Consider the following 19,114-nt stretch of genomic DNA (forward strand, 5'->3'; position numbering starts at 1 on the left):
TATAACGAATGATTCAACACGTTACCAATTACAAAGCAAAATATAATACTCCCTCTGTTCCTTTTTAAGTGTCGTTTTAGCAAAAAGCTCTTCAACCAAGATAGTGGGTTATTAGAGTTACTTTTCCTATTATATCCCTATTTATTTTTCTCTTTCTAAATAAATTCAATCATACACTCTCTTTTTCCAATAATTAATTGAAAAATTTGAGGTTGAGTTATTGAGAAAATAAGGGTATAAATGACAAATTATAACATTAAATTATAAAACGACACTTAAATAGGAACAAAAAAATTCTTCTAAAACGACACTTAAAAAGGAACGGAGGGAGTATATACTAAATCCATATTGGACCAAACTAATTAAAACTCAACACAAAGCCCAAAACAAACTAACAACAAACACTCTAAATGTCAAATTACACTTCAACAAGTTGAAACTATTTGATATCAGAACTGACTCTCGAACCAAATTATGCGGTCAGTGAGCCGGATATTGATGGTGAATAAAAAAATGACCATAAATTATAAGTTATTTAATATTAATTTGTAAATTGTGCCTTGGGTTATAAATTTTAGTATGGAATTGTAGTTGTTTACGACAATGGTTATTTAAGCATGGTACTATACTACAGAGAAGACAGTGGATATCTAATGACCTTTTGGACCCTGTAGTTACAATCTTTGCATATTGTATATTTTTCACTTAGCTTTGGATATTATATTTTGGTTAACCAAAACTGTTAGGAAAATATTCCTCAGAGCCGTCAACACGTGTATCTGAATTCTGGATGATCATCATATATGTGGAGGTGATATGGCCACATTGGCGGGTAGAGAAGATATGGCGCATAGAAACAAATTAATTAACTGTGGGAAGGTTTTCCTTGTACAAGGTGCCAACAGGGGGTTGGAATTTTCGCCATTCCTTATTTTCCATGATTCCTCGGTTCCTTCTACCCCACATTTTGCTTAAATCTCCATTTTACGCTTTTAGACCACCTACAATGGTTTCAACACTCAACACCCACTTTTTCAACTTCCAACACTCCACATTATTTTCTTTTTCTTCCACCTAATAACTCAACACCCATTCAACTTTTACCCTCTCCAATGGTTTTTCCCTCAACACCCTATCCTACCACTTTTTATTTTGATATTCTTATTTAAATTTTATTTTTATGATTACATAAAATTACAATTATCGATTAAAATTAAATAAAAATAATAAATACTTAATAATTTATTTTTTAATTTTTTATAATAAAAACAAAATTTATTTAAATAATTGGATACGATACAAAAGACACTTAACTTCAAAAAAAACACTAATAGAAAGATAATAATAGAGAAAGATAGTGAAAAACTTGGTTTTTTTTTCTGTGTCCAAATCAAATGAACCAAGTCTCTATTTATAGAGAAAAAAAATTCATGAATTTTGGTAAAAAAAAAAATTAATTTACAACGAAATAATTGAGTTCAAAGTATTAAATGGATAAAAATCTGGCCAGCCAATCAAGACCAGCCACGTCAGCCCCTGCGTCAGTGTACATGGTGTTGAGTTTTCTCAACATCTCTCTCCTCCAACACACACTCAACACTACTCTAAACTAGGGGTGTTCATTGTTCATGAACTGCACTGAACTGAACCATATAAATGGTTCAGTTCAGTTTTTAATAACTACATTAATAACAATTCAATTAATTGTTAAAGCAGTTTGAATTCAGTTATAAATTGGTTTAAACCAGTATGTATATATAAACTGGTTTAAAACCAGTTTGTAATTATAAACCAGTTTTATATTAGAAAATGTTTTGAAATTAGTTTATTTTGAAATTTTATTTTTACAAAATTAATTTATATAACTGTTTAGCATTTTAACGGCCAGCTGAAAAAACCAAAGTCCTTGCTATATTCCATACTAATCATATTTTTTTTTTTACAAAAACAAATTTGTAAGTAAATTTATACATAGTACCAGTAGTAATTGAAATTAACATTATGAATCAAATCGATTACTATTTTTTTAGTAATCAAATTTTTTAACGAAACAATTTTATTTAATTATATTTTTTAGTGATCAATCTTTTTACTATTTCATTTTAATAAATTTTGTTGTGTATTTTATGAACATTATGAACATGTAATATCTCTATTTGTAGTGTATTTTAACCATCAAAATATTTTTTGACAAAAACAATTTTATAATGAAAAAAATAAATTCTTTGTATATTTTTTTGACAAACACTTTAAATTCTATAAAGTTGTTTCAGTAAAAAAATTGAATATTTTTTGTTTGAGTTATAATTCAAAAAATAAAATTATCAAAGTTTTTTCTTTTGGTTATAATTATTATTATTGGTACTAAACAATATGCACTAATTTAATTAAAAAATGTTTTTGTAAAACAGCCACGTTAAAGGACTTTGTTCTTTAACCACCAAATTGATAGGTAAAGTGCCAAATAGCTACATTAATTAATTGATTGCAAAATAAAGAGAAATTTAGTTTTTGTTCTTCACACTATTCTTTTTTACTTTCAGACTTTCTTTTACAAAATTTTTATTTTGTTCTGAACTTTTTTTAATTTCAAAAAAAAATTATTTTCAGAAATTTTTATTTTTTTATTTTAAATTTTAAAAAAAATTGGAAAAAACATGATTTTTTATTTTTAGAATTTTATGAAAAATTAATTTATATAATTAAACTAGTTTATAAAAGAAAACTGGTTTTGAACCGGTTTTAAACTGAATCTGAATTGTTTAAATTAAACGGTGCAGTTCATTAACCATTTAAGTGGTTCAGTTTTTTTATGGTGCAATTCAGTTCAGTTTCAATATACAATTCAATTAACCATATTTTCGAACACCCCTACTCTAAACACACCATTGCACATGATTTTGCCATGTTGAGTTCAATCAAACACACCATTGCACATGGTCTTAGAGATTTTTTTTTTTAATTTTTATTCTTCAAATTTATTTATTGTTTTGCAACAAAAACAATTGCTTATAATTCATGTTTTGAAAATTGGTGGAAACCGGATGGATAATCGGTTCCATTGGATCAAACATGCAATTAAATTGTTGGAACTGGCACGAACCAGAATAAATTGATAAACCGGATGTTTTTGCAATTAGGAAGAATTGATGTTTATTTTTTTCTCTCTCCCAATGTAGGTTTAAATTGATGAAATGTAATAAAATAGAATAGAATGGTATGATATGTATTTATATTATTTTGTTTGAATTAATTAAAAATAGATGAAATAGAGTGGAATTGAATTAAACCACTTTGCATCATTTTTTTTATATTTTTGAATTGAGCGGAATGAAAAAATTTGTCTATTTTATTGTAAAAAATCCAAACAATAATGAAACCACTTTGCATCATTTTTATACCATTCAATTTAGGCAAAATAATAAATTGGTTTATTCTATTATAAAAAAAAAAAACTAAATAATAGAATAACATTTTTATTCTACTCCATACTATTGTGTTCAGTTTACTTTACCTATTTTAATGTATTCAAACATAGCCTTTAGATAAACAAAGCCGTTTTAAAATACTAAATAGTTTTCAAAAAATATAATTTAGAAAGTAATAACAAAAAAAGTGTCATCAATCTGACATTTATCTCCGTAAAAAATTTAAAAGAAAAAGTTTTATATACATAAAAAAAGAGTTTATGTTTTGATATTTTTGACATTTTTTATATATTATAATTTTTAAAAAACTTTTAAAGATTAGATTATCTAATTTAATCTGATTTAATATTTATATAGTAACTTCTTTATTCAACCATTAATTTTATGATCTCTTAAATTCCTATGAGATTTAGTATAAAATTTCATAGTGAAATATTTAGATACAATTTTTTAGATGTGATTTTTATTATTTTTTAATAAAAATATGATAATTGTATAATTTTCTTTTATATATAATTTTTTTTCTTCTTATTTTCACTTCTTCAATGATATATAAATATACTTGTTATATTTTCACTAAAAAAATAATAAAAATCACACAATTAAGAAAGGTTAATTTTCTCTATTTTCATATTCTTGTTTCGAAAATTGACCTTAAGTTAATTAAAGTGGTGATGGTGAATCATTTTATTCAATTTAGTTGTGACATCATAAAAAGAGGAATTTTATCATTATAAAAAATTATCGAAAAAATAAATTATAGAAATAAGAAACAAAAAGTTAATTTTAAACAAAAAAAAAAATAATGCAATTAAAGTAATTTTTAAATGTAAAAAAATACTTTTTTTTTCCTGAATTACAACTCTATTTTTAACTTTCTTTTCATTTTGGGAGAAAAACATTTTAGGTCTGGGCCACCTTAACCATTACTTTCTAAGGAATGATACATTATTTTTGAGGAATGGCACTTTCATAGTTGTACATAGCACCCCACATATTTTAAAAATGTCAATTGTAAATCTCCTATAATTTATTTTTCACAAAGTTTAAAAAAATTGCTTTACATGAATCAGTAAAAACGAAAAAAAATTGGATAATTGTTATATCAATTCGATGAAAATTGAACATGGTTTTGGTGAAACTGTTGAAAAATAATCTGATTTTTGAGGTTTATGCTATTATTAGTAACTATTTTAACTAGATTTTTTGAAAATCCGGTGAATATTATATTTTTCACCTGATTTATACAAAATATAGTTTACTGGATTTTTTGACACCATTGTAATGTCTGGTAGGATGGATTATTATCTTTTTATTCAAGTTGTCTTAAATGGATGAAGATGGAATTGATGGAGCAGTTATAGATTGTTCACATATTTTCACCACTATAGATGTATGTTTCATTAACATTTCATCTATGTTCATTTGATATTATGTAGGTATGTCATTAATTTGTTTTATGTTATGATTGATAGATATTTCAATCTTGAGGAGAAGTACTTTTATGGGCACAAAGGATTGGTTGACAATATAATACTATTATATTACCATTTGCTTTTATACAATGAATGTGATGACTGAAAGACGCGACAAACGAATTCTTGTTTGTGAGTGTGGAGAAAATTACATGAATAAATGGAAGTCAAATATCACTTGTAGCAAAAGAGTCAAATGTCATTTTCGGTTGAGATCTGAGTTAGGTGGTTGTGGTCGGAACATAAAAGTTAGATGTGATATTCACAACCATGACCTAGCTGAGGATTTTGAAGATCATGATATATATTTTCATTTAAAAATTGGCGAAACACAATTTGTGTATGATATGACAAAGTATCACCTGGAGTGGAGGTTCATAATAGGTGCATTGAAAGATCGAGATCCAAAAATTCAAACAACAGTAAAAAAAAAGTGTACAAAGCAAGAGACACATACCAAAATACTATGAGAGGTCCATTCATGGAAATGCGACACCTAATGAGTTTAATTTATGATGAGAGGTATTTGTGTTGGACAAGAAATAGGAAGGACTCAAATGTTATTAGTGATATGTTATAGGCACATCCTAATTTAGTGAACTTCTTAATATGCTTCATTTGGTTTTGATCTTTGACTTCACATATAAAACCAACAAATATTGGTTACCACTACTTGGGATTCTTGATGTTAACGGTGGAGAAAAACACAAGAAATGGGGGTTTGAATTGGGTTTTCTAAAAACTTTTCTTCTTTAGACAAACTATTAGCAAAGTTAACGAGATAGTTGTAAGGGAGAAGAAAACGAACACTTGTGGTTATCCAAGTTCACCTTAGAAAAGGATAATCCTGTCCATCCACCAAGATGATTTTGTCTTAGAAAATGACTTAATCCACTAATCTTGAAAGATTACAAACAACCTCTAAGAGTCTAGAAAGACACCTTAGCCATCTCAAGTATACAGACTAATAACCTAGTCACTTGAAGAATACAAATCTCAACAGATTTACAAAGGTAATGTTTACATAATATTGCTTCTAAAAAGCAGATTGAAACATAAACAGTTTAGCATAAATGATAACACAATTTAATGAATAACAACTCTTGTGTTCTTACAGATTCTTAGAAACTAGGTTTCTCACAATAGAGTGTTTAGCACAGTTTCTCTAAGATCTTTCTTTCTCCTTTTCACTTTGATGTTTATTTGTTGAGTTTTTTGAGATATCTTGAATAGCGTTGTTGATTCGTTCTTTTTTCAAAAGGAGAGTGTCTCTTATATATAGTCCCATGAAAAAGTTACCGTTGAGAAAGGACAAGACATAGCTTTCCTTGACGTAACGGCTCTAAAAAGTTGTGGGAAACAAAGAGCTCACCAAAGACGAAATCATATAATACATCCTGAAATAGTGGAAAGGGTGATGTACTATTGTACCATATTGCTTCTATTGCAAGTTTCTGATCTTTCTTCATTTGAGATGTACTTCTTATCTGAAGTAGAAAGTGCAGTGAAGAGATCACATCACGTAGACGTTCCAATAGACAATATCCTTCAGAGCCAGAAAGAAGTCTTTAGAGTTATTAGCAGCAGCCTATTTGAACGGCATTTTCTGAAATCTAAGTTGGAGGCGAAGAGCATATCTGAGCTGAATTCTTGATCTTGAAAAGTAGTTTCGCTTCAGAACATTTGTAAAACCTTTTTCTGATGAGTCATTCAACATTCTTTAGAACTGCTGATGTCATTTAAAAATTGAGATGAATAGTTCTTCTAATTTGTGATGACGCAGATTCTTATGATTTTTCTGGACAACAATCCTAATCAACCAAAATAGTGAATCTGCACACTTAAGAAACTATTAGACTACAAAATTGCTCCATAACAAATAAATGTATTGTTATCATCAAAGCTTAAAGATTGAATGCAGAACCAAATCTTGTTCTAACAATCTCCCCATTTTTGATGATGACAAAACCATATATTTTGATGAACAATTTTTACAGGGTAATATCACAAAAATAAACAAATCAGAGTTAAGATAGAGAAAACTCCCCCTGATATGTACTATCTCCCCCTATTCAAAGACTTACAGATTTTAGAAGGAAGGGATATCTGAGCATTGTTTGGAAGACTCCACCTGGGTTAAACAATCTCCCCCTGAATCTAAAACTTAAGACTTTAACAGAAAAAATGGTTTTTTGAGCCTTGTTCACATTTCATATGATTTTGTTATAAGTATTTACTTAGTCAGAGCATCAGATATCAGAGCAGTTAGATATTTAAGTATTAGAGCTTGCGATTATTCATAAGTCAGAGTACATATTTCTCATGTATCTCAAAACTTGAAGAATTATTTTAGAGCATGATACGATCAAAGCATTGCTTGATAGAATAGTATCAGAAAATATGATTTAACCATATCAGAGCGTTTCTCGTTGAGTTGTATCGGAGCATGTGATTCATCAATGTCAGAGTGTTAAGATTTGTGAATAAAATATTTCTAAACATCAGAGAAGTTTAGATAGATTTTAGGGATAATAGCTATTTTGCCCCCTGTCATATGGGCGAGGTTTGAAAATTCCCTTGTAAAAAAAAAGTTTGAATTCGCCCCCTAACATATGAAGATTCTCCTGTTTTGCCCCTTCAAGAAATTTAATCATCAAAATTATTGACCTGACAACCATTTTTTTAATTTTTAAAATTATTTTTAATGACCTGGCAGGCTTAGTTGAAATTTTTGTATTTTTTTAATGATGTGGCAGACTTAGTTGGAATTTTTTTATATTTTTAATTATTTTTAATGATGTGACAGACTTAGTTGGATTCCACTGTTTTGCCCCTTCAAGAAATTTAGAATTTAATAATCAAAATTATTGATCTGATAACCTTTTTTTTAAAAATTATTTTTAATGACGTGGCAAGCTTAGTTGGAATTTTTTTAATGACGTGGCAGACTTAGTTGGAATTTTTTATTTTTTTAATTTATTTTTAATGATGTGGCAGACATAGTTGGATTATTTATTTATTTTAATTCTATATGGCATGGTTTATTATTATTTTATTGTTTGGTTGTTAAAATGACAAATATTGAAGCTAAATATTTTGTCTCCCATGAGTATTGAACATGGGTGCACCACCAACCACTAGACTACTTTGCTTTTGTTGTCTTATTTCTTGCATTAAGTATATATATTATAATAATTTCTGAAAACATGTTTACTAAATATTTATTTAGGTCCTTATGTTTTAATATATGTTTTATTATTATTGTTAATCAATAGTAATATTTTATTAACCAATATATTTACGTTAATATATTTATTTAGGTCCTTATTTTTAATAAAAAATCCAACTAAGTCTGCCACGTCACTAAAAATAATTATAAAAAATAAAAAATTCCAACTAAGTTTGCCACGTCATTAAAAATAATTAAAAAAATTCCATCTAAGCTTGCCACGTCATTAAAAATAATTAAAAAATAAAAAAAATGGTTGCCACGTTAATAATTTTGATGATTAAATTTTTTGAAGGGGCAAAACAGGGGAATCTTCATATGTTAGGGTGCGAATTCAAACTTTTGTTTTTACAGGGGGATTTTTCAAACCTCGCCCATATGGCAGGGGGCAAAATAGCTATTATCCCTAGATTTTATCTTATCAGATAAATTGAACATCATAGTCTCTATATATCTTTAGATATTCTGAGCAACCGAATTTTATTAGATAAAGCTCTTCAGATATGTCTTAGATATTTCTAACTGATCATCAGAAGTTTTCTCATCTTTCTCAGGATATAATTCTGTTTATCAGAATTGGTGTATTCCTGAATCTCATTTTAAATCTTATTTCTTTAGTTAAAATGTAAGCAACGAGATTTGTTGAAAATAGATATTGATCAAAATCATCATTATATTGATCAAAATCATCATTATATTTCTCCCCCTTTTTGTCATAATCAAAAAGTTAAAAGAGAATGAAAATGTTGATTTTATCATAATTAAGAATTAAAGAAGGAACAGAGAGAGACAAGCGAAGAACAAGTATCTTCATTCTTTGATCAAAAACGCAAAAAAAAAAACAAAGTGACTTAAAAGATATTTTTAGAAAACATCTCTTTGAGTTATATGTTCTGATATCACTTCTTTTGTGGATTATGTTAACCAAACGTGGCTGTCTTCATACATAGAAAAAGTATTGCAGCATGGACCAACCAAGTCACTCACATAGGGAACACGACAACAAACATGCAAATATTTAGCACGAGTTTATAGTTTATTTAAGTTGAGTTAATTTTTTTAAAATAATTATCTAATAAATTTTTATATGGTTGCGTCTTCTCATTTGAGACTTAAGAACATGTTGAATTCTAGAATATGAGACCTTTGTAGAAGCTGGGATGCGGTTAATTCCATGTAGAAGCTGCAACTTAGTGCAGCCAAAGTATCATGTCAAAAACATATTGTGGACATCGAGCATTGACATAAAACTCATTTTTGTGTAATGTTGCATGGTCGTGTCAAAGTGTAAACAACACATTGCAAAAGAGTTTGAAAGATTAAATTGACTAGTTCTTGACAAGGTTTCTTGTGGGTGCTTCATAAGGACAACTCATGTCTCTCTTGTGCATGTGAACTTGCTTCACTTAATTTACAAGGGGAACCAATTTAACCCGGTGCAATTCATATATTTATATTTTTGAAGAAATTACACATTGAAGATTATAAAGTTATTGAAGTCGAAAGTGGCACACAATTAGACTTAAACAATAAATGTGAAGAATTAAAAAGTACTTCATCACCTTAGATATTGTTTTCCATAAGGTATTGAAGAAAAAATGAGCATTCCATAGGGGCTATGTTTGTTTAGTGATTCTTAAAATCATGTTGATTAGCTAAAAATAAGTAGGAATTGCTAAAAGAAAAAGTAGGAATTGACTACAATAAACAAGAGGGAGAGAAATGGTACCAAAAGAAGATTGAAGATGTGAAGCTTAAGTTATAAATAAAATCGCCCAAAACACAAGGAACCAAAGGAGTTGAGAAATTTTAAACATTCAAGTAGAATAAGTTCTCACCAGATTTCAGGAAAAGATGATCGGAATTAGAAAAGAAAGAAAAAGACAGTTTTTGCAAAAGGTGAAATGTAACATGAGAAGATAAACTGCATTTATATAACACATTGAGGGAGAATAATCAACAACATAGAACAAAGGAACACATGCAGACAAAAATAAATGAACAAAACTAATGGCACTCGATTGCACTCAAACACCAAAAAGTGTAGTGTTACCCTTATCCAGGAGTTTAGGGCCACGTGGGCGAAACATTTCAGTGACAAAACTATCATTTAATGCGTGTATTCCCAAGGTTACATGCTCCCATTCTCCAAGCCTTTCAACTTCTACAAGATATGGATGTGTCACGAGGACCATGGTCGAATGAGATAATGGCCCGGTACACTAAAAAGTCTCTCCATTCCTACTTAATTACAGAATTTGGGGCTATTAATTGTTTCAGACCTACCACATGCCCAAGGATAGTTAAGCCCAATCATGACAAATCTTGGTCCAAGAACATGCATGCATGCCTTGACATTAGTGGCTCGTGGCCCGGAGCGCTCACCATTGTGAGATATAATCACCCTCTCATGTATGAGGTGCCATATCACACAGGAATGAATCTAACGGCCCATATTATATAAAGTCCAACACACACCATTTTATATATTCTCTCATACACACACTCAAAATATTTTTCTCACTCATCCATAAACTTGAGCGTTGTATTAAAGTGTCAACCTTACAGGTTCACTCTCGTTCTTTCGTATCGAAAACTCATTTCACCGTATCAAAACTTAACTTCATCGAATCTCTACATATTTCTAATTTCAGTACGGAACAATGAATTGTTATATCTTGTAGTTTTTCTAATAAATAAATAGAACATATTTGTTGGAAATCCACCAATATCTATGATGAATTTCTATCAATCTTGATGAACAAGATTGTTACTACCGCACAATAACAATGAAAAAAATATGAAAGAAAGAAAGAAAGACAATGATTTTCTGCAGAGTTTCTCTCTACCCACAAATTGGTAAAAAGTTCTTATTCACTTGTAACTGCAAATTCTATGAATACAACTTGATTACTAAAATAAGGGTTACTCCCTCTATTTATAGATTTAAGTTAGCTTGCTATCTAAGCCAAAATCCTAAGCCTATCTAATCAAATCTATGTGTAACTAAATCAAATCTAACTAAATCAAAATCTAGTTCGACACACACATTATTCGACACTATGAATTACAATTAAATACACCACTTAATTCATTGTGTCCAAGCTATCCACATTCATCATAACTCTTAGCCTTATGAATATTTCGACCACCACTCCCTTTGTCATGATATCTGAAATCTGATTCCCAGTTCTGCATTGTTCCAAGTTCATCTTCCCAGCTGCTACTTACTCTCGAAGATAATGGAACCTCATTTGGATGTGCTTGCTTCGACCATGTGCTATCGGGTTCTTTGCTAGGTTGATAGCTGACATGCTGTCGATCTTCATGGTAATTGCTCCATGATCTTTACTTGTTATTTCTTCGACCAAGATCACCATCCATGTTGCTTGACATGCACAAAAAGAAGCAGCTAGGTACTATGCTTCACACGATGATAATGCCACCACTGGTTCCTTTCTCGAACTCCAAGCAACTGGTGCACCACCTAACATAAACACATATATTGTTGTGGATTTTTTATACTCAGCATCACTACACCAACTTGAATCAGTGTACTCCAAAACTTGCATTCTTTCCCTTTATTAGCTAGAGGAAATAAAATTCCATAGTTGAGTGCTCCTTTTAGATACCTCAATATCCTTTTCTCCGCTTTTAGTTGTGATACCTTTGGCTTCTGCATGAATCTACTTACCGTACCTACATTGTATGCTAAGTCAGGCCTCATATGACAAAGGAATCTTAGTGACCCAATAATTCTTCTGTATAGGGTTGGACCGACATCATCTTCAGTTGCATCTTTCGATAGTTGTAGTCTTGGTTCTGCAGGTGTCAAAGTCGAGTTGCATTCTTCCATCTCAAATCTCTTGAGAATTTCTCCTGCATATCTTCTTTGATGCATCATCAAACCTCTACCTCTCTTGTAGAATTTAATGCCAAAGAAATATGAAATGTCACCCAAATCCGACATTTCGAATTCCTTGCTGAGATCACCTTTGATGTATTTGTTCTTTTTCTTGCAGCTACCAATTATCAACAATTCATCGACATAGAGACATAGTATAAGAAACTCACTCTTGCTTATACTCCATGCTCAAGTGTGCACTTCACAAACTCCTTCTCACTTCGGAAACTGTCGATCTTCTTATTCCAAGCTCTTGGAGCTTGCTTTAGTCCATACAGCGCTTTATGCAGCCTGTACACCTTCCTCTCTTCGCCATGTTTCATAAATCCAACTGGTTGTGCAACATAGAATTCTTTGTCTAAGGGTCCATTCATGAATGCACATTTAACATCCATTTGACACATGTGCCAATTGTTCATGTTTTCCAAACCAATAACCAACCTGATTGTTTCGATCCTGGCAACAGGTGCAAATACTTCATCGAATTCGATTTCTTCCTTATGAAGAAAATCCTTTCGCCATGAGCCTTTCCTTGTGTCGAGTCACCTTGTATACCCATTTCACATTAATTTCCTTCTTGCCTTGAGGCAATTCGACAAGTGACCAAGTGTTATTGTCTTTGATGGACTTCAATTATTCATTCATATCTTTCACCCACTTCAAATCCTTCAATACCTCAGCTGCATTGACATGTTCGACATCTGCGTAGAAAGCGTAATGTATCAGCTCACCTTCGTTATCAACCACATCATCTGATGCAATTACACATTCTTGCAACCTTGCAGGCATGTGTCTTGTTTCCCGAGGTCTGCTTGGGCCTACATCACCTCTGACTTCTTCTTGTTGAACTTCTTCTCTTTCAATTTTAATGGATAGTTCTTCATAAAAGATTCTCACTGAGTCATTCTTGACATTCTCAGTCCAATCCCATTCTTTTAGCTCATCTATGATCACGTCCCTGCTGATCTGTACTTGCTTATTCACTGGGTCGAACAACTTGTAACCTCTAGTCGAATGATATCCTATTAGGATCATCTGACTCGACTTGTCATCATGTTTTCTTCTCAACTGATCTGGCATATGTCTATGTGTTATAGATCCAAATACCTTTAGATGACTCAAGATAGGCTTTACACAAGACCAACATTCTTCTGGAGTAAGTTCTTCTAGCTTCTTCGACGGACATCTGTTCAGAATATATGTTGTAGTTGACACATCTTTACCCCAAAACTCTTTAGGTAAATTCTTGCCTTTCAACATACTTCTCACCAAATTCATGATGGTTCGATTCTTCCTTTCTTCAGTTCCATTCTGCTGTGGAGTGTAGGGTGGCACCACCTCATGCACAATCCCTTCTTTCTCACATTACATGTCGAAGTCTTTCGACACATATTATCCACCACCACCAGTTCTCAGAACTTTGAGCTTTCGCCCACTTTGTCTTTCGACCATAGATTTAAAATTGGAAAATACCTCGATCACTTCACTTTTCTTCTTGATCAGGTAAGTCCATAGTTTTTGACTGAAATCATCAATGAATGTAACAAAGTTTTTGTTACCTCCATTTGAATCCACCTGGATTGGACAACATACAACAGAGTATATGACTTCAAGGATTGCCTTCGACTTGCTTCCTGCATCCTTGCTGAAATTGTTCTTGTGCTGCTTCGCCTGCACACATTCCTCACACACTTCTCTCAGAATGTCGATCTTTGGTAACCCTGAAACCATATTTCTTCTTTTCAACTCTCTAATGCCATTGAAGTTGAGATGACTTAGTCGATAGTGCCATATCCATTCTTCTCTACTAGTTGTAGTTGCAAGGCACTCGTGCTCCATCACATTGATTTCAATCTTGAAGGTTCTATTATGAGACATAAGAGTCTTCAAGATTAACCTCCCACTTGCGTCGACAACTCTCATCATCTTGTCTTTGATCGAAACCTTGTAGTTTTTTTCGATCAACTGCCTAATGCTGAGCAAGTTGCTCTTCATGCCTGGTATGTACAACACATTGGAAATTACTGACTTTTTTCCATCTTTACTCGTAATCATAACATCACTAATACCCTCGGCTACTAGAGTATTGTCATTTGCAAATTTCACCATGTTCTTCATTGAGGGCTTTATATTGACAAACCCATCTTTCCATCCAGACATGTGTGATGAGCATCATGAATCTAAGTACCTTTGGTCCTTGAATTTATCTTCATCTTTTGTTGTGACCATCAGCAACATCTCTTATTCTTCTTCTATTTTGCAAACTGTGCACCACTTTCTTAATTATTTTGCTTTTCTGGACAAACTGTAGAATAGTGACCATACTTCTGACAATTGAAACACTGAATGTGACTCTTGTCAGGCTTTTGACCACCACCTCTTCCTCTACCTGCAACACTACCTCTTTGGTTGCTTTGGTATGAGGACTTTCTGATTCGACCATCTTCCTTCTTGTTGACTTCCACCAGTCGAATTGTTGTAGGCACCTCTACATTTTTTTTCCATTCCAACTTCCCTTACCTTTCTTTTCGTTTGCTGACTGAGCCTGCAGATCCACATCGCTCTTCGACTTACCTGTAGCTCTTTCAGCTATTCTTTGTTCATGAGATTCAAGCGTCCCTTGAAGCTATTCTTTTGTCAATTTCGACAAATATTTTGATTCTTCAATGGTTACCACTATGTGGCCGAACTTAGGAGATAAAGACCTCAAGATCTTTGCGGCAACCGATCTTGATGTCAACACTTCTCCACATACGTTGATTTGATTCACCAGTTTTGTAACTCTAATGAAATCAGTTATGCTTTCACTATCTTCCATCTGAAGCAATTCATACATTCTCTTGTGAGTTTGTAGCCTCACCTCTTTCACCTTTTCTGCACCTCCAAATGACTTTTCAAGAATCTCTCAAGCTTTTTTTGCAGATTCTATATCACTAACCTTTTCAAAATTATCTGGATTCAGACGTTGATGAATTATAAAGAGAGCTTTATAATTATTCTTCTTCAATTCTTTATGTGCAGTCTTTTGTTCTTCCGTCGCGTCTTCTGCAAGCGGTTCTATCCCTTCTTTCACAAGATCTCAAAGATCTTGACAGCAGAACACAATCTTCATCTACTTGCACCAATTCTCATAGTTATTTCCTTTCAGGATTGGAAGAGTTGTTGGAAAATGCTCATTCGAATGATTCATTGTCATCGTCATTCTCTTGCCTTAAATCGATTAATCGGAGCTCTAAATACCAGATGTTGGAAATCCACCAATATCTATAATGAATTTCTATCAATCTTGATGAACAAGATTGATACTACCACACAATGACAATGAAAAAAAATATGAAAGAAAGAAAGACAATGATTTTCTGCAGAGTTTTTCTCTGCATACAAACTGTGGAAAACTTCTTATTCACTTGCAAATGCAAATTCTGTGAATACAACTTGATTACTAGAATAGAATTACTCCCTCTATTTATAGATTTAGATTAGTTAGCTCTCTAAGCCAAAAATCCAAACTTATCTAATCAAATCTGTGTGTAACTAAATCAAATCTAACTAAATCGAAATCTAGCTTGACATATACATTATTCGACAATATGAATTATAATTTAACAATATTCACTTTATATAAGGTAAAATAGATATATGTCTAATTGGTACATATTCACTTTTATTATAAGGTTCTAATAAACTCCTACTTCAACCCCGATTTTCAACGTCAACGCAACTGCCATCACTTTCCTATGTGGGGCTGATGAGCAAACCCACTATCCACTACCAGACATTCCATATGTTATAGGTGTAAGCATGCTAACTACGTTTACTTTTGCAATTTGCAAATTTATTAGTAGTACTATTTTGCATGCTTAAGTAATCTCTAAGGGTATGTTTGGATCACAAAAGAAAGTAAAGGAAAGAAAGTGAAAGGAAAGAAAGTGAAAGGAAAGAAAGAAAGTGGAAAGTGGAAGGATTGTTTAATGGTTTGGTAGGAGAGAAAGTGAAAGGAAAGATAGTTAAAAAGTTAGTATAAAAAATATCTAAAATTATACAATGACAAAAATAACCTTAACAATTTTTTATGATTTTTATTTTATTTTTTATTAATTAACTTAAAACAATTTTTAAATGAGGTTTTTTTAATTTTAAATTTAAATAAAATTAATAGTCTTTCAACTTTAGTTACTTAATTTTTTCCAAAATTTATTTTTTAAATTTTAGTTTTATTAATATTTTTTTAAATTAACTTTTTACAATATTTTTAATATTACTATTTTTATTTTTAAAACATGACTATTGTCAAGTTTTCATAGTGAGGCCAATAAATATGTATCATAAAAAGGAACAAGAAAAAAGGATCGTAACTTTTATAAAAATAATAGAAAAAAACAGAGCATTTATTAATTAAAAATATTGCATAGTACTAGTTTGAGAAAAAAACCTTGCATTAGCAAGGTTACATATTATTATTGATATTATATAAGGTTAATAGTGTCCTTTTAAATAAAAGTTGGTCCAATACTTGTTTCCCTTCATTCTAGCGTGGAAAAGATTTTTAGGTGGGTCCCATAAGAAACTTTCTTTCCTTCCATGTTTTCATTCATTCCAAACAATAGAAAATAAACCTTTCCACTTACTTTCTTTCCTTCTTTATATCTTTCCTCAAAACCAAACATAGTGTAAGATCTTTCCTTTCTTTTTTTTCCCACTTGGTCAAATTAAAAGAAGCTAATTTGTCATATCAGTTTGACGTGTTTTACATTTCTAAGAATTTTAGCGACGATCGCTGGCTTGGCTGCTTTGATAAGATTGCTGGTAAGTGGTTACCATTCACTCAAAATAGAGTAAACCAAAAGAATAATATTGGCTTCTTAGACTACTTTCTCGTCATAATTTTAAATTGCAAAAATAAATAATGTATTTTCTACTAATTACATTATGTATTTAATAGTATTGCAATACTTGACCGTTGACTTGCAGTTGGCTGTGTGCATGATCTTTTTGTAGTCTGACTTTTATGTGAGCTCTCTCCATACTTCCACTGTGAAGGATCACGATGCACGTCACTCTCTTGACCCTTTCAACTCTTATTAACTTCCTTCTTTGGTTTGTAGTTCACCCACTGTTGACAAATAGAAGTTGTAGATGGATGTGTTAGTTGCCGAAACTTTTTCGTCAACACCCTCTAGCCTACAATATCCAAACTACTAAAATATGTCTTCAACTCTTCACACTCTGCATCCAAATTCATCACTTTCTCCATCACTTACCTCATGCTCTTCAATGAATAATTTCTTCTAAAATATATGAATTAATTTTAAAGAAACGAAATTGCCATTTATTTGGAAACCTGCAAGCTGACACGTACAGGACAACTCATGTGTTATTCTAATGAATCAATCACATGCATCTTGGCTTGCACCAATAATTTTTTTTAATGTAATATAATAATTTACTAAAATTAATATATTTTTATTTAAATTATAATAAATATTTTATGATGAAAATATATTTATTGAAATTATTAAAATTTATTTCCCTTAACTTATATTTTTCACTGGTAATAAAATCAAAATCAAGCCATTTAGGTGCTCTTCTCATCATATTTTAAAAAATTACTTTAAATTAAAAATAAAATAATAAATATCAAATATTTTGTTACATAATAGGTGATAAAATTTTGTTACCTATAAAAGTAATCTTTAAATTAACTAAGACACAATCTAAATAATTATTAACATTTAATTGTTATAAAAATAATTTAAAGAATTATTGATAATTTTTTTTTATGAAAACAATTATACTATATCATATAAGAAAAATGTGTTGAGGCTCTAGATGGTGGCCTTGGTCGCTTACCCCTATAGTCGGGCCTGATTGTGTTCACAAATTTTAGCTTTGACTTAAATCTCTCCGGTTTGTAGTTAACATGTGTTTTAATCTCTAATGAGTAGATCCATCCTAAAAACCATAAATATAAATATATGTTAAATTATGTTTAGTAATGTAATAACATCAAACTGACCTATTTTGTTTACCTGTTCGTTGTTGTGTTCTCTAAATGAGTTACTCTGTTAGTTCAGGCAATAACAAACTTTTCTTTATAAGGTGTCAACCATGTTTCACTCACATACTTATAAATAAAGGAATACCAGCACAAATAGTCTCCAAGTGTACCAAGTGTTCGACTAACTCAGTTTCTCTATTTGAATACATGATGTTGTTCCATAGATCCATGACATGTTCTTCTCTTTCTGATTTAACATACTTTTTACATTTCATATTAACATTTTTTGAAATATGAATCGAACACAACAGATGAGTTGAATTTGGGAACACAACTTCCATGACATTCATCAAGGCAAGTTTTCGGTCCATCTACACAACCTTTGGTTGCAATTTCTCAAAAGAGAACAACTCTTTGAGATTCTCTAGTGTCCATTTAAAGTTCTACTTTCTTTCATGTCCAAATAGGAAAAGCCAACCAAAAACGTCAACTTCATGACGTAACACCAACAATATCAAGAAGTGGCATCCGATAGATGTTGGATCACGATGCACATAATCAAAAAACTGTTAAATCAAAATCTGCATTTTTTTAATTAGCAGTTGCCATTACCTATTTGTATTGTATGTACAATTAAAAATCAACATCGATCAAATGGAACATATTAATCAACTTTACTGAATTAGGATGTGTCTAAAAGATATCAACAACATATGAGTCGTCCATTTTTCTAGTTCAGCACATGTATTTCTCTCTATGAATAAGACTCAACAGCATCTGCATTTTCGTCATTAGACCTCTCTTGCTCGTAGTGTATGTAGCTCTAGTTGTATATGTTAGTGCTTGAGGCACTTTTAGTGAGGAGAGAAAGAGAAAGTAATAAGGAAATAAGGGTTATATTATTCACTTGAATTGTATTGTACAAATAATGATAGAATAGTCAACATATTTGATATTATATCTAATATACATATAATATGTCAACATACCCCCTTATAATCCAAGTTATCGAACATACGCTAAAAATAGTCAATTTGAACTATTCCTAATTTCTTTCTCAAATTTAGGAATCTGTCGATC

This window comes from Vicia villosa, unplaced genomic scaffold (assembly GCF_029867415.1).
Source record: "Vicia villosa cultivar HV-30 ecotype Madison, WI unplaced genomic scaffold, Vvil1.0 ctg.001617F_1_1, whole genome shotgun sequence".
Taxonomy (NCBI): domain Eukaryota; kingdom Viridiplantae; phylum Streptophyta; class Magnoliopsida; order Fabales; family Fabaceae; genus Vicia; species Vicia villosa.